Raw genomic sequence first — 23,805 nt, 5'->3', positions numbered from 1 at the left:
GGAGTGACTCAGCAGATCTAGGCACTGGGGGGTGTGGCCCTTAGCTCCCACCTGAGACTAGTTAAGAGATTGAGAAGTGGGCGAATACGGCCCAAGGCAACAAACACTGTCTAGCTCAGCTGGAGGTGTGGAACTCAGATCCAGGAAGTCCCGGAGAAGCAGAACCTTCAAACTAGAGACCAAGGTTTCTGGCAGACACTTCCAGTTTGAGAGCAGGGGCTTTTCCCGTCACCTGCTGCAGACATCCACACCCCACCGGGAGGCATAGGTTGGGCTTTGTGTCGCCTTTACTGTTCAATCTCAAACATCAGGGAAGCCTCTAAAACACAGCGCCCTCAAGGCACAGCAGTGCTAGTCACCACTGAGGCACTTCCAGGAAGGGGGTGGGGAACTCTCTCCCAGAGCTCTCTCTTAGCTCAGGCACAGGAGCATCTGCATCCATCCAGTCTGGGAGGAAGCTGGTGAAGAAACAAATAAATAATTTCCTACCCTAGGGACAGACCCCAAAAGATTTTTTAAGTATGAACAAAAAAGCAAGAAAAACTATAGATTCCTTCTACACAGAGAAAGAGCGGGTATCCAACCCTGAGGAAGTTAACAGCAGAGTCAGCAGATAACAAACTAAAGGGGAACGATTCCTGCCCCCCATCACATAACTCTCTCCTAGAAGAGATTATTAAAAAGTTAAGACAGTTTGAAGAAAAATGGTGAAAGGAAAGAGAAGTTATGATAGAGAATAACAACGTCCTGAAATTGGAGTTGGAAAAAATAAAGAATTCACAGGAGATGCAGGTAAAAAAATTTGTGAATTAGAAAAGGTTAAAAATCACAGGAAAGTAGGATTTCTGAATTGAAAAGATAAAAAAAAAGTCTCAAGAAAATAATTTCTGAATTGGAAAAAGTCTCAAGAAAATAGAGAATTTCTGAATTGGAAAATAGATCTAGGAGAGATTAATCTGCGGATCATTGGGACTTCCAGAAAACTATGACCAAAAAAAGAGCCTAGATTCTATTTTACAGGAAATTATCAAAGAGAACTGTCCAGAGATAATAGAAACAGAGGGGAAAGTAGATGTGGAAAGAATTCATCGAACTCCTTCTGAAATAGACCCTAAAAAAAGAACACCACGGAATATTGTGGCTAAGCTGCAGAATTACCACACAAAGGAGAAAATCTTGCAAGCAGCTAGAAAAAAACCATTTAAATACCAAGGTGCCACAATAAGGGTCACTCAAGATCTGGCTGCCTCCATATTAAAAGATAGAAGGGCCTGGAACCTGATATTCCGAAAGGCAAAAGATCAAGGACTACAACCAAGAATGAACTACCCAGCTAAGTTTAGCATTTTTTTCCATGGAAGAAGATGGTCATTCAATGAAATAGAGGAATTCTATATGTTTCTAAGAAAAAAACCAGACTTAAACAAAAAATTTGATCTTCATCCACAAGACTGAAGAGAAACAGAAAAAGGTACACAGAACCCTTGAGAACTATAACTCTGTTGTGGGTATATAAAAAGTACTCATGGATAATTTGATTTTACTGATATAAAAGAAAAAAAGGGGGGTGTAGTAAAGGGAAGGAGGTCGTCTTAGAAAAAGGGGAAGGAATGATAAAAAGAGGGAAACTACATCCCAGGAAGAAGCATAGAAAATACACCATATCTGCGGGAATTTAGTGAGGGGGAGAATCATTGTGTGAATCTTACTCTCATCAGAAGAGGCTCATAGAGTAAATGATTGACATATTTGTTTTTCAGAGAATTTTCTCTCACCTAATTAAAAGGGAAAAGGAAAAGGAGAATAAGGGAAGGGACTTGGAGGGAGGGGGGAGGGATACTAAAAAAAGGGAGGGCTGTGCGTCACAAGGGGGGTCTGTAAACTAAATATCGGGGAGGGGGATCAGGGTGGTCAAGGGAAAAAGCATAATCTGGGGATAATACGATGGCAGGAAATACAGAATTAGTAATTTAACTGTAAAAGTGAATGGGATGAACGCTCCCATCAAACGGAGATGGATAGCAAATTGGATCAAAAATCAGAACCCTATAATATGTTGTCTGCAGGAAACACACTTAAAGCAGGGAGATACACAGAGTAAAGGTAAAAGGTTGGAACAGAGCCTATAATGCTTCAGGTAAAGCCAAAAAAGCAAGGGTATATCCTTATCTCAGATCCAACAAAAGCAGAAGTTGATCTAGTTAAAAAAGATAAGGAAGGAAACTATATCCTGCTGAAAGGTAGAATAAATAATGAAGCCATATCGATAATAAACATATATGCACCAAGCGGTATAGCATCTAACTTTCTAAAGGAAAAGTTAAGAGAATTGCAAGAAGAAATAGACAGTAAAACTATAATAGTGGGAGATCTCAACCTTGCACTCTCAGATTTAGACAAATCAAACCACAAAACAAATAAGAAAGAAATTAAAAAATGAAATAGAACATTAGAAAAAACTAGGTATGATAGACCTTTGGAGAAAACTGAATGGCAATAGAAAGGAATATACTTTCTTCTCAGCAGTTCATGGACCTATACAAAAATAGACCATATATTAGGACATAAAGTTCTCAAAATTAAATGTAGGAAGGCAGAAATAATAAATGCCTTCTTCTCAGATCACAATGCAATAAAAGCTACATTCAGTAAAAAAGTTAGGGGTAAATAGACCAAAAAGTAATTGGAAAATGAACAATCTCATCTTAAAGATGACTGGGTGAAAGAGCAAATTATAGAAACAAGTAATTATTTCACCCAAGATAATGACAATGATGAGATATCATACCAAAATCTGTGGGATGCAGATAAAGCAGTAATAAGGGGAAATTTTATATCTTTAGAGACTTATTTGAAGAAAATAAAGAAAGAGAAAATTAACGAATTGGGCCTGCAACTTAAAAAGCTAGAAAAAGACCAAGTTAAAAACCCCCAACCAAAAATTAAACTTGAAATACAAAAATTAAAAAGAGAAATCAATAATATTGAAAGTAAAAAAAAACTATTGAATTAATAAATAAAACCAAGAGTTGGTTTTATGAAAAAGCCAATAAAATAGATAAACTTTTGGTAAATTTGATCAAAAAAAAAGAAAGAGGAAAATCAAATTGTTAGTCTTACAAATGAAAAGGGGGATCTTTCCACCCATGAAGAGGAAATTAGAGAAATAATAAGGAGTTACTTTGCCCAACTTTATGCCAATAAATTTGATAACTTAATTGAAATGGATGACTTCCTCCAAAAATATAGGCTCCCTAGATTAACAGAGGAAGAGATAAATTGCTTAAATAGTCCCATTTCAGAAAAAGAAATGGAACAAGCTATTAATCAACTCCCCAGGAAAAAATCCCCAGGACCAGATGGATTCACATGTGAATTCTACCAAACATTTAAAGAACAATTAGCCCCAATGTTATATAAATTATTTGAAAAAATAGGGGATGAAGGAGTCCTACCAAACTCCTTTTATGACACAGACATGGTACTGATACCTAAACCAGGTCAATCGAAAACTGAGAAAGAAAATTATAGACCAATTTCCTTAATGAATATTGATGCTAAAATCTTAAATAAGATATTAGCAAAAAGACTTCAGAAAATCATCTCCCGGATAATACACTATGATCAAGTAGGATTTAATCCAGGAATTCAGGGCTGGTTTAATATTAGGAAAACTATTAATATAATTGACCATATTACCATATGATCATCTCAATAGATGTAGAAAAAGCATTTGACATAATCCAACATCCAGTCCTACTAAAAAGTCTTGAGAGTATAGGAATAAATGGACTATTCCTTAGAATAATCAGGAGCATATATTTACGACCGTCAGTAAGCATAATATGCAATAGAAATAAACTGCAACCTTTCCCAATAAGATCAGGAGTGAAACAAGGTTGCCCACTATCACCATTACTATTCAATATAGTACTAAAAACGCTAGCCTCGGCAATAAGAGCCGAGAAAGAGATTCAAGGAATTAGAGTAGGAAATGAGGAAATTCAAACTATCACTTTTTGCAGTTGACATGATGGTATACTTAGAGAACCCCAAAGACTCTCCTAAAAAGCTATTAGAAATAATTCAAAATTTCAGCAAAGTGGCAGGATACAAAATAAATCCACATAAATCCTCAGCATTCTTATATATAAACAACAAAATGCAACAGCAAGAAATTAAAAAAAGAGAAATTCCATTTCAAACATATGTTGAGAGTATAAAGTATCTGGGAATCCATCTACCAAAGAAAAGTCAGGAATTATATGAGAAAAATTACAAAACACTTGCCACAAAAATAAAGTCAGATTTAAATAACTGGAAAGACATTCAGTGCTCTTCGATAGGCCGAGCGAATATAGTAAAGATGACAATACTCCGCAAACTAATCTATTTATTTAGTGCTATACCAATCATACTCCCAAGAAACTATTTCAATGACCTAGAAAAAATAACAACAAAATTCATATGGAAGAATAAAAGGTCGAGAATTGCAAGGGAACTAATGAAAAAAGAAAAAAAAAAAAAAAACTCAGAGGAAGGTGGTCTAAGTGTACCTGATCTAAAGCTATATTATATAGCAGCAGTCACCAAAATCATTGGGTACTGGCTAAGAAATAGAACGGTAGATCAGTGGAACAGATTAGATACAAAGGACAGAAAAAGGTACATCTATAGCAATCTAATCTTTGACAAACCCAAAGATACCAACATTAGGGATAAAAATCCATTATTTGGAAAAAAACTGTTGGGAAAACTGGAAATTAATATGGCAGAAATTAGATATGGACCCATACTTAACACCATATACCAAGATAAGATCAAAATGGGTCCATGATTTAGGCATAAAGAAGGAGATCATAAATAGATTAGAAGAACAGAGAATAGTCTACCTCTCAGACCTGTGGAGGAGGAAGGAATTTATGACCAGAGGAGAACTAGATCATTATTGATCACAAAATAGAAGATTTTGATTACATCAAACTAAAAAGTTTCTGTACAAACAATACTAATGCAAACAAGATTAGAAGAGAAGTAACAAATTGGGAAAATATTTTTAAAAGTAAAGGTTCTGACAAAGGTCTCATTTCCAAGATATATAGAGAACTGACCCTAATTTATAAGAAATCAAACCATTCTCCAATTGATAAATGGTCAAAGGATATGAACAGACAATTCTCAGATGAAGAAATTGAAACTATATCCACTCATATGAAAGAGTGTTCCAAATCACTACTGATCAGAGAAATGCAAATTAAGACAACTCTGAGATACAACTACACACCTGTCAGATTGGCTAAGATGACAGGAACAAATAATGATGAATGTTGGAGGGGATGTGGGAAAACTGGGACACTTACACATTGCAGGTGGAGTTGTGAAAGAATCCAGCCATTCTGGAGAGCAATTTGGAACTATGCCCAAAAAGTTATCAAACTGTGCATACCCTTTGACCCAGCATTGCTGTTATTAGGATTATATCCCAAAGGAATACTAAAGAGTGGAAAGGGACCTGTATGTGCCAAAATGTTTGTGGCAGCTCTTTCTGGCTAGAAACTGGAAAATGAATGGATGCCCATCAATTGGAGAATGGTTGGGTAAATTATGGTATATGAATGTTATGGAATATTATTGTTCTGTAAAAAAATGACCAGTAGGATGAATAGAGAGAAGCTTGGAGAGACTTACATCAACTGATGCTGAGTGAAATGAGCAGAACCAGAAGATCACTGTACACTGTAACAACAGTACTGTATGAGGATGTATTCTGATGGAAGTGGAAATCTTCAACATAAAGAAGATCCAACTCACTTCCAGTTGATCAATGATGGAAAGAAATAACTACACCCAGAGAAGGTACACTGGGAAGTGAATGTAAATAGTTAGCACTACTGTCTATCTACCCAGGTTACTTATACCTTCGGCAGCTAATAATTAATGTACAACAAGAAAATGGTATTTACACACATATATTGTATCTAGGTTATATTGTAACACATGTAAAATGTATGGGAATACCTGTCATCTGGGGGAGGGAGTGTAGGGAGGGGGGGGGATAATTTGGAAAAACTAATACAAGGGATAATATTATAAAAAATATATAATAAAAAAAGATTCTTTTAGGATTGTAAAATCATAGATGTAGAGCTGGAAAGAATATCAAAGTCTAATAATTTTCGTTTTAATAATAAGGATACTGAGGCCCAAAATATTGAGATGAATCAGGAATAATTGGACAGAGGTGGGATTTGAACCTAAATCCTCTTTCTAAAAAACATATTGCCCAATTTATAGTATTAAATTAAGCATTTCAGGAGGAATGTATATTAATCTCATTTTTCTTCCTGTTCCCAAAGATATCAGTCTGAAAAATAATTTTTAAAATCTGGATATAATTGTAATGCTGTTCATATAGCACAATAGCAGAAAAAGGAGTAAATTCATATTAATTTCTTGCAAAAATTGTAGAAAATCACTGTAAAAAAATAACAGAGAAAAATCAGTAAATCGTTTCATCCATATCTGTCTTTTGTAACTTTCAAGGACTTACTCACATGCTATTTTCTTTCCAAAGCCTTCAGTGATTTCCCTCTTTCTTATTGGATTTTCTTTCTTCAGGTTTTTGCACTTTGCTTTTCTGCATTCATGTTGTATATAGCCTTGCTTGAATGTCATCTCCTTATGGGAACACATGGTTTTCTTGTTATTCTTGAATATAACAGACTCACTGAATTTAATTGAATTAGATTACACTTTGCCCTGGCTCGGTTCATAGCTTAAGTTTGTGATCACACAAAGCATATTCTTTTAGGAATTATTTTGAGAACCTAAAGATTGCCAAAGACCCATGTCCTGATACTATATAAGAATCAAATGAAGGAATTCTATATGTTTAGCCTTAGAGGAAAGAAAAGTTACTGAGGTCATGACAGCTGTCTTCAAATATTTGAAGTGCTGGTAGAGGAAAAGTGAATTACATTTATTTTTCTTAATCTGAGAGGACAGAAGTTATGGCAACTTTTTGTTTTGTAGAATGTAACATTCCTTAAAGGTTAGATCTGTCCAAAGTGGGACAGAATACCTTAGGTTATAGTTAGTTTTCCATTGTATTGAGGATTATACACAGATGCTTATTGCAGATTTTGTAGGATAGATTTTATCTCTCCCCCATTGAATATCATTTTATGATTTTTTTCCCAATTACACATAAAGATAGTTTACAACATTTATTTTTGAAGGATTTTGAGTTCCACATTTTTCTTTATGTCTATTGCCCTTTTCCTCCTCAAGACAGCAAACAATCTAATATAGATTATACATATACAATCACTTTAAACATATTTCTATATCCTGATATGAACAAAAAAAGAAAACAGAAGAAATAGAAAAAAACTCATGAAAAAGAAAAAAAAAGTTGGAATACCATACTTTCATCTACATTTAGTCTCTAAAGTTCTTTTTTTCTGGATGTGAATGGCATTTTCCATCGCAAAGCTATTGGAATTTCTTAGATCACTGTATTGCTGAGAAGTGCAAATCTATCATAATTGATCATCGTTCACTGTTGCTGCTACTCTGTACAATGTTCTCCCAGTTTTGCTCACTTCACTTATCATAAATTCATATAAGTCTTTCCAGATTTTTGTGAAATTCAAGTAATTATTACATCTTATAATACAATTGTGTTCCATTATATTCACATATCACAGCTGATTTCCCCAATAGACTCAATTTTCAATCTTTGCCTCTACAAAAAGGTCTGCTATAAACATGTTTGCACATGTGGGTCTTTTACCCATTTCAACAGTACAAAATGAGTACTGCAACTGCTGGGTCAAAGGGTATGTACAGTTTTATAAACCTTTGGACATAGCTCTAAATTGTTCCCTTGAATGGTTGGATCAGTTTATAATAGCATTAACATCCCAATATTTAAAACTGAACAAATCATTTCACCTCTTCCTCAGTTTCCTCTATTTTAAAATGCAGACAATAACAGTATCTCCTCCCTTAAAGAATCAGATGAATGTTTCTAAAGTGCTTAGCAAAGTGCCTAACACATAGTAGATACTATATAAGTGTGCCTTTACAACCACTCACAAACATTTTAAGTCAAAAAATCATTAATGAACTTACATACTATAATGGAGAATATTTTAGTGCTATGACCTTGACTTCATGTCATCCTAGAATCTCAGAACTGGAAAGATCCCCAATAATTTTATGCAGATTATCTCACAAAAGGAATCTATACTTTGATTACAATGTATTAAAACAAGTTATACAAACATGCTAAGTTTCTAAAATATTGGCCATTCCCCACATGTATTCATATAATACCAATAACAGAATTCTGCTGTGTTTACAGGTAATGGCTGACCTGGAGATCTAGAGGGTGGTAAGTAAAGAAGTAAAGTTATTTATTTTGTTTGAGGAGAATACAGGTTTTCCAATATTCAAATACTCTAGTTTCAAAGATTTTCTGATATTTAGTTTATTCTTGAGCTCAAAGATATGAGTTGACTTGTGGGTATTTTGGCATAAAAATTATAAAGAAAAACAAAAGGTCAGAATTAGATGATATGAGGCTGCCTTTCAACACTATAATTGAGGCTTATTCTTCAAAGATTACTCATATCAAGAATGGAGACAAGTGATAACCTCCTCTCTCCAACACCAAGGTACAAGATAACCATTGACATGATTAAAAAAAATTCAAGCTTGAAAAGGCTTCCCTGTGCAATATCTAATGTGAGACTCAAAATAGCCTTTTGAGGTAGGTGTTACAGATATAACACCTGCATTTTTACAGATGAAAAAAAATGAAGGCTTAGGACAAGCAATAGGTCCATGGGAAGAGTAAGCAATGAGTCCATGGGGAGACTAAGTAATGGATACATGGGTAAGGTAAACAATGGGTACAAGTAATAATTGTCAGAGGTAAAATTTGAGCCTAGGTCTTTCTAAACCCAACTCTATAATGCCTCATGTTAATAAGTGATAATATTGTAGGAGAGCAACCCAGCTGCTCATTTTGAGTTTGGGGATCTGCGGTCACAAGAACCATATCACAAAGGACTAAAAGAACTTCTGGACATTGTCTCAGGACATTCCTTTTGACAAGATGGACAACTTAGATTAGAGCTTATATCTGATGACTCCAAGTATATTAGTCCCGCTGAAAAGAATTAAACTTAATATGAGTAAAAAAAAAATAACATTTCTTTATTTACTAGGTACTGAACTGATCGTTGGGCAGCCATACAGCAGAGCTGATATCATATCAGACTCAGAGTCAGGGAGTGCTAAGTACAAATCTTTTTTAAGATAGTTACCAGCTGTGTGACCCTGGGCAAGTCACTTAGTCTTGCTTACTTCAGTTTCCTTATCTGTAAAACAAACTGGAGAAATAAATGATGAGCTTCTCCAGTATCTTTACTAAGAAAACTCCAATGGGATCATAAAGAATGAGATATGACAGAAAAATGATGTATTAATTTTAAAATTTAATTAATTTTCCATTTGCACATTTTCATTTCTAATTCTGAAAATATTTCTTTAAAACACTAACTAAATATGAAAAGCTTATAAATATTAGTGGTAAATATATGTTTAGATGTTGTTTCAATGTTAAAATATTATGTTAATTTTATATCTCTGCCTTGTAGTGAGTGCCAATTCAATGAATACGGAGGAGAGGATAAGAGAGACTAAAATAGGAAACCGAGTTGGCAAAGCTAAGGTGTTATTTATTTATTTATCATAAAATAAGTCAAGAAAAACCCACAAGGTCTAATTTTAACAATGCATATTTATGGAAATCTTAAATTGAGCAGTCTTTCCCTCTAAAAGTGTCTAGTATATCTTAATTGCATGATTACATGTTAGGATTACAAGGTGAGAACTCAGGTTGTCTGGACAGTTCTCTGGTTCAGAATTTACACCTTTGGTTCTGGACTTTGAAGGGAGTTTATACCTTTGATCTTCTGAGGTAGAGTTTACATGTTTAAAAGAAGTTTGCACCTTTAAGAAGTTTGAGTTAAAGAAGCCTTTAAGCCCCTGAGTTCTCACATGCCCCTTTAAAAGGAGCAAGTTTATTGGTTGAAGTATTTTCTCACAAGCCCTGTTGAGTTCTCACTACAATCTCTGCAAAGATAAAAGAAGACAACACTGGGCTCGGAGAAGTGAGTCTACTCTAGGTCAGAGTTGGCGGCTCTCTACATGAAGAAGAGTCTGGCCGGGAGATTGAGTTGAGACAGCAGATCTCCTCCCAGAGAGTGATCGGCAGTTTCTGGAGACAACAGAACATTGCAATTACACAAACCTTCTATGTGTCAATAATAAAAGATTATGAATATATAATTTTAAGAGTATGCATTATGCAATATGAAGTAGGAAAAAAAATCCTAAATTTACAGGAAAACTGAGTTTGCATCTCTGTTCTATTACTTTAAATTTCTGTTACCAGAGACAAGTCATTTACCATTCAAAATTATAGTTTCCTCATCTATAAACTGAGAAATTTGAATTCGGTGATTCTTATGTCTATTTCAGCTCTAGATTTATCATATTCCTCTGATAGGAGGCAATAAAGAACTCATTCAAGGAACTTCCAGAATTTGCCATGGAAAAGGCTATTCACAGCTAGTGGAGGGTTTTTATAAGTAGTCAATTATACTTTAAAATCAATATTTATTAAGCACCTATTATGTATCCAGCACTACGTAATTATTGGTATTTTCACTAACAAGAAATGTAACAAAATTTTCTCATGCTTTAAGGTTGAAGAATGAATAATTTTTCTCATCCTTGCTTAAATTTTAGATGACTAAAGAGATAATAGAAAAAAACTGTCCATCTCATTTGGAGGTATCAATTACCTTTTGGAATGCAGATAACATCAATATAGCATGGAAAAGAACTGCCTTCAACCTGAATATTCATTTTAATCTATGTTCTAGGTGATCCATGTGATAAAAGGTTTGTCACTAATATAATGGAATATAATTATTAGAAATTTAAAATAGTAGGAACATAACCTAGTGCATACAATAACTTTGAAAAATTTAAAACACTGTGATACTTTAGAAAGAAAACCGGATCAGAGACTGAGGGCCTATATATGAAATTACTCTGTTAGTCATTAGTGGATCTAGGATCACAAATTTCTGTCACTAAGTTACTGTTTGGATCTCAGTTTAATGAATTATAAAATTAGCATATTAGATCCTTAAGATCCCTTCCAACTCTAGAGAATCCCTACATCAGTACAATAAATATAAATCGATGAACAACAATTATAAAACACATAAAAGTTGCAGCTGCTTATATCTATGATTTCATTTACACCTTGCACTTACAAATAAGGACATAATAATGAAAACTTTACAAAATTATATGAATAAAATAATAAATATAAATACAATACACATTTATAGAGAAAGTCATAATGTATTGAAAAAGTAAGAGCATAGATGTTATTATTTGTTTAGTTCTGGACTTTTACCTTTGATTTTTACATAATTTGGGCAATAATTTGAAATGTTATGTCCCAAATAATCATGATATATTAGAATTTGAATAGTCTTTTTAAACTATTCATTTTAATTCTTTCATTTTAAAACTTGAACATATGAAATGGTTAAATGTTTTGCCTAAATCTGCTCAAGTGAGTGGCAGGCTGAAATAAAAATAATTTTACTGATTCAAAATCATTTATATGCCACATCACCTGTTTTACTGACACATTTAGTGAAAAAAATACATGAATTGGAAAATTATATTGTTTCACTAGAAAAATGTTTATAGTTGGATCAAGGAACAAAAGCAGGTACCAACTCTAATAAGTCAAAAAAGCTTAATGGATGATTATGTCCCTATTTAAACTTTTAAAGACACTTCTTAGAATAAGTTAAATCAGTTCAAAATTATGTATTAAATATCTATGCAACTGTATTTAGTTATTATTATTACTATTATTATTATTATTATTATTATTATTATTATTATTATTATTATTCAGTCTGATCTATGTGTGGTGGAATAAAAGTTTTAATCTTGTTTTCTCTCCAATGCAATTCTCTCTTAGTGCAGGATGTATCAATATATAAGCTTTTCCTGGTCCTGAATACAATAATTATTTTTTGTAGAAAGAAAACATTTTTTAAGTGCCATGTTCTTACCATTTACACTGAATATGCAATTTCATTACATGCCACATATTTTTTCAGGTGATTTATTATCTATGTCTTTCATCATTTTACTTATTACAAATATATACAGTATGTATGCATACTAACTTTGAAAGTTAAAAATTAACCATACTCAGTTTTAATTATTTGGCTAAACATTTTAATATTTTCATAATCTGGGTATCTTGAATCTGTAATTCAAAGTGATAATGATCCTTTCCAATTTGGGGTCATTAATAAATTTAACAAGTCAAGTCAAAACGATTTTATTAATATTCTACTAGGTGCTAAGCACTGTGATAATCACTGGGACAGTACTCAAAATGTTCCTGTCCTTAATGAGATTGTAATCTAATAAGGGAGAAATATGCAAAATAAAAAGACATACAAGGTAAATTAGAAATAATGTCAGAGAAAAATGCTGATATCAAGAATACTGAAAAAAATAATTTTTATAAATGATGGATTTAAATAGAGCTAAAGATTCCAGGAGGCAGAGACGAGGAAGCAGAGAATTTCAGGTATTGATGTTAGCTAGTGACAATGCCCAGCATGAGGAGAGTGAATATTGTACAAGAAAATGGTATAATCATACTATTCTTTGAACAATAATGAGCATTTTGTCATTGTATTAATTCATGTAATTTATGAAAATATTAAGCACAATAGGCCAAGGACTACTTTCCTAAAGGACTTTAAACTACTAATGATTATTCTTCAGATTCAGCAATTTATCTAATTCTGAATTTACCCATGTATACTATTTTCTAACTCACAACTCTGAATCTTTTTTCCCTTAGAAGAAAAGGAAAGTATTTGACAAATGAATTATAATATCAAGATAAATTATGAATAAGAATGGAATAATTGATTTATTCTATCTCACTTCCATGCAAAATAAGTGATAAAATGTCAATCAATAAAGCTAAATCATAGGCCTTTAAAAAAAAATGTCCTTTTTACTAAAAGGATTTTGCACAAGTATTATTTTCAGATCAACTAAGGAAAATTGGACATGCCTCAAGAGTTGTCTATAAATTATCAAGTTAAGAAGAAATTCATTCAAGTTATTGGAACAAGTGTTGCATTCTATCAGTTTGTAATGAGCCTTTGCTGTACTGTGGCAGAGAAGTTACTAGATGAGTTATACAATCATCTTGCAGAATAAGACCTGGTCAGACAAGACCCAGGTCAAGGTCAGCCCCTTCTCTCACTGTCTATTTGCAGATTCTATACTACAACCTATCATTATTATATAACTATGATATAAGCAATGGACACGCTCTACAATGTGTTTATTATTGGTGATGGCAAGTATTTTGTTTGTGTATATTTTGTATATGTCCATATATCTTAAATGTGGCTTACAAAGAGACATAAACAGATATATTTAGAATCTTTCCTGCCCCTCTTCAAGGAATATTTTGCTTCATTCTTGGAGTTCAGTAATGTATTGTTGTCATGAGGCTACCTGATTCTACTTTCATAAGAGAAGAGATACTGTACTAAAATTATATCTATCTTTGGCCTATTCCAATAATATTATTCTAAAAGAAACTGTTTTAGGTTCAAATTCTTTTCCTAATATCTATTCCTTAAGGGGGGGAAGTATGCCACATGTGATAACTGAAGACTTGACTGTTTTCCTACCAAAATCTTCCAGTCTGTCCAAATATTAAATAGTAATAAAATCATCTATGAAGCTATTAGAAATAAGAGATGATATAGGTTAAACACTAGAAAATGGACATAGTGAATGAGTTCCTCAACTGAAAAATTTTACTCAGCTCAACCAAAAGAGGTAGTACTTAATTTCATCCAAAGACAAATTATGTAGAGATAGAAATCTGGAAATCAAGAACATGTCAAAGTGCCAGCTCATTTAAATGTAAGAGACTTCCCTAAGTCTTTCTTTCTCTCCATGGGCTTCTATCTGAAGAGAGGTTGGACCTGTATGTGTCCTTTTTCCAAGCCAGAAGCAAGATTATTATCAGTCCTTTTTCAAGCTCTGGAAATACCTTTACTCTACTCAGATATGAAGTACTGAATAAATATGATTTCTACCAATAAGAAAAATGCTTTAAAAACAAATTATAATGGAACCCTCAATTATGTTATCTTAGCATTTCCAATAAACTGAATTTTACTTCAACAACAACAAAAACAACTGCTACAATTTATATAATATTTACTAAGTGCCAACTATGGAGCTATTATTACTTCACTTTACCCGCACAACACTGGGAAATGTGTGCAACTATTTTACTGATGGAGAAACTGAAGTAAACATAATTTAAGTAACTTGCCCAGGGCCATAAACTGTAGAGGCTACAGATAGTGGAGAATCCTGGGCAAGGTATAAGACCCTTTAGTACAGTAAAAGGAACCCTACTGACAGTGTCTGGTTTAGCTTGCCATCTCCCCTAAGGGCTCTCAGCCTTCCTAAGAAGTCAAGGGGTGGTGACAACCTGTATTGTAATTAAAACAGAGTTATATAAACAAGTGGCAAAGAGACATCTACATACAATAGCAAGTTGTTTATGTGATTGCCCATGTGCACAGTGTGCCATGGTTATAAGGGTAATAGGGAAAATGAGGCTGAGAGAATTTGGCATAAACAGACTCCATGTTTGACCATCCACATGAATCCTACCTCTTCACTCCTCTCCTAAAATCAAGAATAAAGCTTGGTACCAAGATCCTCCAAAGAACTAGTCCAGATATTACAATAAGGTAGCAAATTTCTAAGGCCACATTTAAACTCAGATCTTCCTCATTACAGGCCCTGTGTATTAACTACTTGGTCTCCTAGCTGCCCTAGAAGTCAAGGATTAACTAGATATTAATATAAATGTATTTAAATTAACTGGCTAGCTTATGATAAATGCTAGGTATCTCCCTACCTGGAGATTCAGAGTAATAACAATTGAATTAATAGCTTTATAATATAAAATAACCTTCCAAATGAACTTCAAAAGCCATTTCATTATCCAATAGGCTTAAAATGAGCATTTTTATTATAATATGGCAGTAAAACATGATGTAGTTTTATGCTTATTTACCTACTTAAAAATGAAATGACAGTTATATATGTTGGGTCCTTGATGAATTCACATTGGCTCTTTATGATTTCTGTTTTGGATTTTCTTTTTATATTTAGTGACCATCCTTTCTAGAATACTATCTAGAATGGAAGTCAAAATTATCATTATTATTATTGTTTCCATAATGCATTTTCTTCTCTTTGAAAATGGATTTATTTGTCCATCTCTGATCTTTGAGTTGCATTTATTTTAGCCATGGACTTTTAAATGGAACTTTGAAAGGCAGGAGGAAGAAACATCTGTTAATTATTTCAACCATTCAGGATCTGATTCACCCAAGAATGATAATTTAAACCCTCAAATACAGCAAGTTCCTCTCATATTGCACTTCAAGGCTTAGCAATTTCCTCCTGTATTACTTACATTTGATAGCTATCAAAAAAAATACTTCCATCTCAAACAAACATATTTATTAACTGGATTTCATTCTGACTGGTGATTCCCTCATTATTGCTTCTCATTCAACATCATTTATGAGAGGTTTATTGGCAAGAGTACAGCCATGTTTATGACTAACATATATTATTTTGGGAGTGGGCTAGAATGGAATCAGTCAACAAAAATCAACAAATAGTATTTGGATATATTTTGATAAGCACATGGAAAACCTTTTTGAAAGAAATCAGGTTGCTATGATAATTATTTTGATTGTCAAAATTTAATAATAGATAATAATTATATAGTTAATTCTATCTGGTTTGTGATATAATTTAGGGAGCTATTTTGAAATATTTATTTATATGAGCTGTGTTCTCTACTTATTCTGTGGTTTTATAGTTAAAGCAGTATCTCATCATACCTTACCTTATAACTTTAGTTGTTTGCATTCATATTATTTCCTTTTTATTATATTTCCTGATGACAATACATATGAGGATTCATATTTTGCAAATTTCCTGGAATATTCAATTAGTAAATAAATATTTGTTTAATTGAATTAAAAATCTGAAAAATATAGTTTGACAAGTTAAGTTCTAAAACAATCCATCTGAATTATAGATGGTGCATTTAATTAAATATTTAGATATTATCTAATAGCCTTGCTTTTCTTTATAGAAGTTTATGTATAACTAACAAAGTATATGTTTAATAAGGTCATTTTCAAAAAAAAACTGGAGCATTTTTGAAGGCCAAGTTGATAGTTCTCAGAGTATCCTTTATATGATTATGTGTATTAAGCCTAGAGAAATATGTGAGGGGGCAAAACTAAGATGGCGGAGAAGATACACAGGACTTTGTGAGCTCCCTTTTTCCCTCATTACCAATTAGTTAAATCAGCCTCAAAAATAATGCTGGACTGATAGAAACCACAAGGACTAGAAGCAAGACTTACCAGGTGAAGAAAATCTAGAGTTTAATAGAAAAAGGTCGGTTCCCAGGGGAGGAAGAAAAGAGGCCAGCACAGACAGTTGGGTGGTGGCACACTGTGCCAATTGTGCTGGGGAAATCTCGGGGATCAGAGAAGCCACTGAGATAGAGGAATCTGGCACAGGCTGTTAGCTCTTCTCTGCTTATAAAACAGCAGTTCAGAAGAGAAATCAAGCCACTTTAAAATATAAAGCCAGATCCTAGAACCACCCCAATCCAGAAATGACCTAACAGACAATTCTCAGATGATGAAATTGAAACTATATGCATTCATATGAAAGAATGTTCCAAATCACTACTGATCAGAGAAATGCAAATTAAGAAAACTCTGAGATACCACTACACACCTGTCAGATTGGCTAAGATGATAGGAACGAATAATGATGAATGTTGGAGGGGATGTGGGAAAACTGGGATACTAATACATTGTTGGTGGAGTTGTGAAAGAATCCAAACATTCTGGAGAAAAATTTTGAACTATGCCCAAAAAGTTATCAAACTGTGCATACCCTTTGATCCAGTCTTGCTGCTATTGGGCTTATATCCCAAAGAATTACTGGGGAGAGGAAAGGGACCTATATATGCCAAAATGTTTGTGGCAGCTCTTTTTGTAGTGGCCAGAAACTGGAAGATGAATGGATGTCCATCAATTGGAGAATGGTTGGGTAAATTATGGTATATGAAGGTTATGGAATATTATTGCTCTGTAAGAAATGGCCAGCAGGAGGAATATAGAGAGGCTTGGAGAGGCTTACATCAACTGATGCTGAGTGAAATGAATAGAACCAGAAGATCGCTGTACACTTCAATGTTTTATGAAGATGCATTCTGATGGAAGTGGATATCTTCAACATAAAGAAGATCCAACTCACTTCCAGTTGATCAATGATGGACAGAAACAACTACACCCAGAGAAGGAACACTGGGAAGTGAATGTAAACTGTTAGAACTACTGTCTATCTACCCAGGTTACTTATCCCTTTGGAATCTAATACTTAATGTGCAACAAGAAAATGGTATTTACACATATATATTGTATCTAGGTTATATTGTAACACATGTAAAGTATATGGCATTGCCTGTCATCCAGGGGAGGGAGTAGAGGGAGGGAGGGGACAATTTGGAAAAATGAATACAAGGGATAATGTTATAAAAATTAATCATGCATATATAATGTCAAAAAAATTAGAAATAAAATTAAAAAAAAAAGAAATATGTGAGTTCTGGGGAGTGGTGTGATCAGCTTAATAAATGAGTGATGGCTATTGTAACTTTGTAATGCATACATTAATCTATCCAATTTAAGTAACAACAAAGTCCCATAAAGATAAATCTGTACCTTTACTCAGATTAGCTCCTTACCATTTAACTAGGAATTTCATGAAGAATTTTGTTCCAGCATCCATCTAAATCACAAAAATATGTGATTTGCTGATAGCTGCAAATCCATAGCTGGTTAATTGCATCAAATTGTTAAGTGAAAAACATCTTAACAACCCTCAAATATCTCTTCACGAATGAGACTGAGTACATATTTGAATAGTCTTTCAAAGTTCTGCAGTAACAAAATTGCTGACCTAGCTGTTCTTTCATCATCTCTGACTGAACCCCAAATGAAGAAAATAAAATGTAAAATCAGAATCGTAATGTAAGCACCCAGAGGACATGTTCTGCAAGGAAGGCAGTTTTAATAATACCGACTTTTGTACAGATTTTTGCATTTTACCCTACACAAAGGCTTAGTTCAAAACGTAATACTAAAGAAGATTGAATTTTCTTTCCCAGATGTAGTAAATTGTTTTGGATGGCTCTGCCTTGAAATCTGTTATCATCAGTAAATATAAGATGATTTCTTCACCACATTCTGAGGTCTTTACTTCATAACAACTCTAGCCTTTATATTTCTCCATTAATTATTATTCCAAGCATATATTTATCTACCCGTCTACAAAGTAAGCCAGCAAATTATTTTTTCATAAGCTGGAAAACTAAAATGATATCCTCATTAAAATATGAGTCACAAGCGTTTTATCATTATTTCTATGTAAAAAGAAACTTAGCTAATTCAAATGAACCAAGGCAAAGGTTAAATATACAGCTGGTTCCAGAAATAAAAAGGGCCTGCCAAAGCATAATTTTTGAAAAAATAGACTCTAAAAAATAAACATAAGTCACAAATAAAAAATAACATGTTTATTTTTAAGGCCAAACTGCCAAGGAACTTTTAAGCTAGTTATAACTATTTTAAAATGGCTATGAACAAAATAAGAACAAACACATAAAAATGAAGTAATCAACATTCTCCCCATATGATTCTTTTATAACTTTTCTCTTATTATTAATGGTATATTATCTTTAAGTTTGGAGTAAAACTCAACCCTTCTTTAATTTACATTCCTTGTCTATATCACATTCATGCTCTACTACTAGCACCTATTCTTTGACTCCTTGACCCAACAAAATACCTTTTTTTTTTTCAATTTAGTACTAAGTTATATCCCTTTTATTTCTTATACATTTCTCAGTAGCTTTTTTTTTTCTCTTTTCCCATTATTGTAGTAGAGAGAATTGTGGATTTGCATTTATAGGGGCTTATTTTAAATTTTAGCTTTGATATAATATCTCTGTGAACACAACTTTTCTTGTATTAGTTTCTTCATTTATGAAATGAGGGGTTGTCATTTTTTTCAGATCTAAAACTAGGATATAATGATCTTAGATTAAATCACAATTATTATGAGCTAAATGAATTGCCTCTTAATTGGGCTATCTAAAATACAAGAATTTGTTTTTCAATTTTTCTCAAAGCCAATTGGAAGCATCATACTTTGCAAGAATTCTTTTGACAAAGTGTTTTTCTGAATGGGACATCTTGATATAATGGATGGAAAACTCCTCATGCAGCAAAGATATCATCAATTCATGTCCCACTTCTTATATTTATTGGTGGAGTGGCCTTGAGTAATTCATTTAAGTGATCTAAGCTGTTATGATATGGAAGCCACCTGTCAATGGCTGCTGGAGATCTAACTCAAACCTGTCATGTGTGAGGATGATGATGATACAAGGAGACTGAGAGACAGTTGTGTCTTCTAAACTTTACACTGAGAGGCAATTGCATTGTCTGATCTCTCTCCTATTCCCTCTGCCTCCAATTTATTTCATTCCCAGTCCTCAAGCAATACCTGTGTCAATAAAGGCTTCTTTGCAAATCCTTCAAGTTATGATTCACAGATGTGGAGGGTCACAAAGAAGTCACCTGCCCCTTCAAGTAGGCATAGTTCTTAACACTAGGCAACCCAAGATGCTCTAAAATTCAACGTTTCAGAAAAGATAACAATCTACATTCATAGAAAATGCTTTCTATTTAAGGAGTTTTCTATATGAATGTGATAAGAGGTTCATAATCTGTCCTCAGTTTTGTTGAAAAACTATTATGATTTTTAATTGGTTTTCAAAACATCCAGATTATGCTCAGGACTTCAGGAGGGTTATGTTTACTCCAGGAACTGGCCAGGTTTCCAGGGTAAATGCAACCTTGCAAAAAAGGATAGTCATTAATTAAGGCACCAGAAGGATGGCTGACTCTTCTCATGTGCTTCTCTGGCATTCCATTAGATAATTACAAGCATATTCTCATATTCTTGGCAAAAATTACACAAATGACAGGACCAAGATTTACTTGAGATTCCTTACTTATAAGATTTCCTTACAAATCAGCCCTACGATGGGATCTGTTTCCGAATTGGTCAAATAAAGCACCAGGGTTCCACTGATCATGAACATTCAGTTATATACTGGAAAATTTTAGTCTGTAAGAAACTACAGTTGAAAGGAAATTCATAATTCAGGGTGCAAAGCAGAGAACAACAGACATGATTGTTTTCATATCGTGTTCAATCCTGATACTGAGAGAAACAATTGTACTCTAGTCTCATGCATCCCATGTACAATATTGTGAATATTATGTATGTCAGTTTCAGTGGCACTCAATTTATTGATGTAAACACAGCATGAGGTATTTGTGACCATGCACACTTCTCCTTCTGCAGCTAGTAATTAATCTAAGGCTATTCAATTGTTAAAGAGGAAATAAACTAGGGAATCTAGGAGTTCTTGGAAATTCTGTAAACCGTAGGCAATTTATTTGCAAGATTCTCAATACCAGCAGTTATAATGATTAAAAGAAATTCATGTTTTATGTATCCTGCTTATAGCATCCCAAAGGTTAGTAATATTCTATAAGGCATGTAATTTATATGAATAATAATTATCCACGATATAGGAATGGCTTAGAGGTAGGACTAACTGGATTTCTAATCTGGAATACACCAGATACTACCCTTGAGTTAATTCTTCCCAAATTAGTTTTGCATTCTTCTCTGAATGACAGGGTAGAAGGAATAGCCAGATTGGATCAGGGTATAGGTATCCCTTTAATTCTCAGGCAAAGTAGATTTGAGATGGTATTAGAGAGTAATGTTTTTGTGAATTCACTGATGGTTTCTCCATGCCTTAAGGGAATGGTACAATCTGGGTAATGAGGAAACCAGTAGCATAGGCATTTATAATGGATTTTGTTAAGACTTTTTTACAGACTAATTTACCAATTCTACCCAGTCATTGGTATTTATCATTTACTATAAGTTTTTGACTTTCCTCATGGTTTAAGAACCAAATCGTATTTCCAAACTATACGTTTAACTTACTGTCTTGATCTGCATTTTTTATATGTCCACTCTCTGTAACAAAACTGACATTATTCTAAATTGTAATATTTTTTTTTTCTCTTGCAGGGCACAAATAATCACTGTAATTACTTGTCTGTGGCTAGTTTCATCCAAACAGCAAACTGAATTGTTAGTGTATACTTATTAATGATATTTTCCAAAATCTTAACCCAATGTTTCCCATTCTAAGTTCCAAATAACTAGAATTCCACTCAGATACTGGATAATTTGGGGTTCATTCACCAACCAGTTTCAGTTCCTTGCCAAATTAGTGGGACTCAAATTCCTCTGGGAGCAAAGGGTAATTATCTCATCTTCTCAAACTACTACCTGCTGAACCTGGGCATTGAACTCCATCCTTTTGGGGGAGAAAGAAGTACGCTGAAACACTAAGAATCAGTCAAACAAAACCAAAAAAATGAAACAATGGAAAAAATGTCAAATACCTTCTTGGGAAAACAACAGGCCTGGAAAATAGATCTAGAAGAGATAATCTGAGAATTATTGGACTTCCTGAAAAATATGATGAAAAAAAGAGCCTAGACACTATTTTCCAGGAGAACTGCCCAGATGTTATAGAAACAGAGAGTAAAATAGACATTGAAAGACTTCATTGATCACCTACTGAAAGGGACCCTAAAATCAAAACTCCAAGAAATATAGTGGCCAAAAATAGTATACAACTATAGCAATCTAGTGTTTGACAAACCCAAAGATACAAACTTTTGGGATAAGAATTCATTATTTGAAAAAAAAACTGTTGGGAAAATTGAAAATTAGTATGGCAGAAATTATATATGGACACACACTTAACACCATATACCAAGATAAGATCAAGATGGGTCCATGATTTAGGCATAAAGAATGAGATCATAAATAGATTATAGGAATATAGGATAGCTTACCTCTCAGACTTGTGGAGGAGGAAGGAATTTATGATCAGAGGAGAACTAGAGATCATTATTGATCACAAAATAGAAGATTTTGATTACATCAAACTAAAAGTTTCTGTACAAACAATACTAATGCAAACAAGATTAGAAGGGAAGTAACAAATTGGGAAAATATTTTTATAGTTAAAGGTTCTGATAAAGGTCTCATTTCCAAAATATATAGAGAACTGACTCTAATTTATAAGAAATAAAATCATTCTCCAATTGATAAATGGTCAAATGATATGAACAAACAATTTTCAGATGATGAAATTGAAACTATATTCACTCATATGAAAGAGTGCTCCAAATCACTACTGATCAGAGAAATGCAAATTAAGATAACTCTTAGATACCACCACACACCTGTCAGATCGGCTAAGATGACAGGAAAAAAATAATGATGAATGTTGGAGAAGATGTGGAAAAACTGGTACACCAATGTATTGTTGGTGGAGTTGTGAAAGAATCCAGCCATTCTGGAGAGCAATTTGGAACTATGCCCAAAAAGTTATCAAACTGTGCATACCCTTTGATCCATAAGTGCTATTACTGGGCTTATATCCCAAAGAACTACTAAAGAAGGGAAAGGGACCTGTATGTGCCAAAATGTTTGTGGCAGCTCTTTCTGGGTAGAAACTGGAAAATGAATGGATGCCCATCAATTGGAGAATGGTTGGGTAAATTATGGTATATGAATGTTATGGAATATTATTGTTCTGTAAAAAATGACCAGTAGGATGAATAGAGAGAGGCTTGGAGAGACTTACATCAACTGATGCTGAGTGAAATGAGCAGAACCAGGAGACCACTGTACACTTCAACAACAATACTGTATAAGGATGTATTCTGATGGAAGTGGATATGTTCAACAAAGAGAAGATATAATTCACTTCCAGTTGATCAATGATGGATAGAAATAGCTACATCCAGAAAAGGAATTGAGTGTAAACTGTTTGCACTATTCTACCCAGGTTACTTATACCTTCGGAATCCAATTCTGTTGGTTTTACACACATATATTGTATTTAGGTTATACTGTAACACATTTAATATATATGGGATTGCCTGTCATCTAGGAAAAGGAGTAGAGATAGGGAGGGGAAAATTTGGAAAAATGAATACAAGGGATATTGTTGTAAAAAAATTATTAATGCATATGAATGTCAAAAAATTCTAATTATAAAATTAATTTTAAAAATAATTTAAAAAAAAGAAATATAGTGGCCAAATTCCACAACTCTCAGATCAAGGAAAAAATACTGTAAGCTGGTAGAAAAAAATCAATTCAAATATAGAGGAGCCACAATAAGGATAACTCAGGATCTAGCAGCATCCACATTAAAGGATCAAAAGGCCTGGGATCTGATATTCTGAAAGGCAAAAAAACTTGGAATGCAGCCAAAATTGACTTACCCAGCCAAAATGAGCATTTTTTTTTCCTAGGGAAAAAGATGAAATTCAATGAAATAGATGAAGA

This window comes from Sminthopsis crassicaudata, chromosome 4, assembly GCF_048593235.1.
Source record: "Sminthopsis crassicaudata isolate SCR6 chromosome 4, ASM4859323v1, whole genome shotgun sequence".
NCBI lineage: Eukaryota > Metazoa > Chordata > Mammalia > Dasyuromorphia > Dasyuridae > Sminthopsis > Sminthopsis crassicaudata.
The sequence above is the reverse complement of the archived record's forward strand: the minus strand, read 5'-3'. Positions refer to the sequence as shown.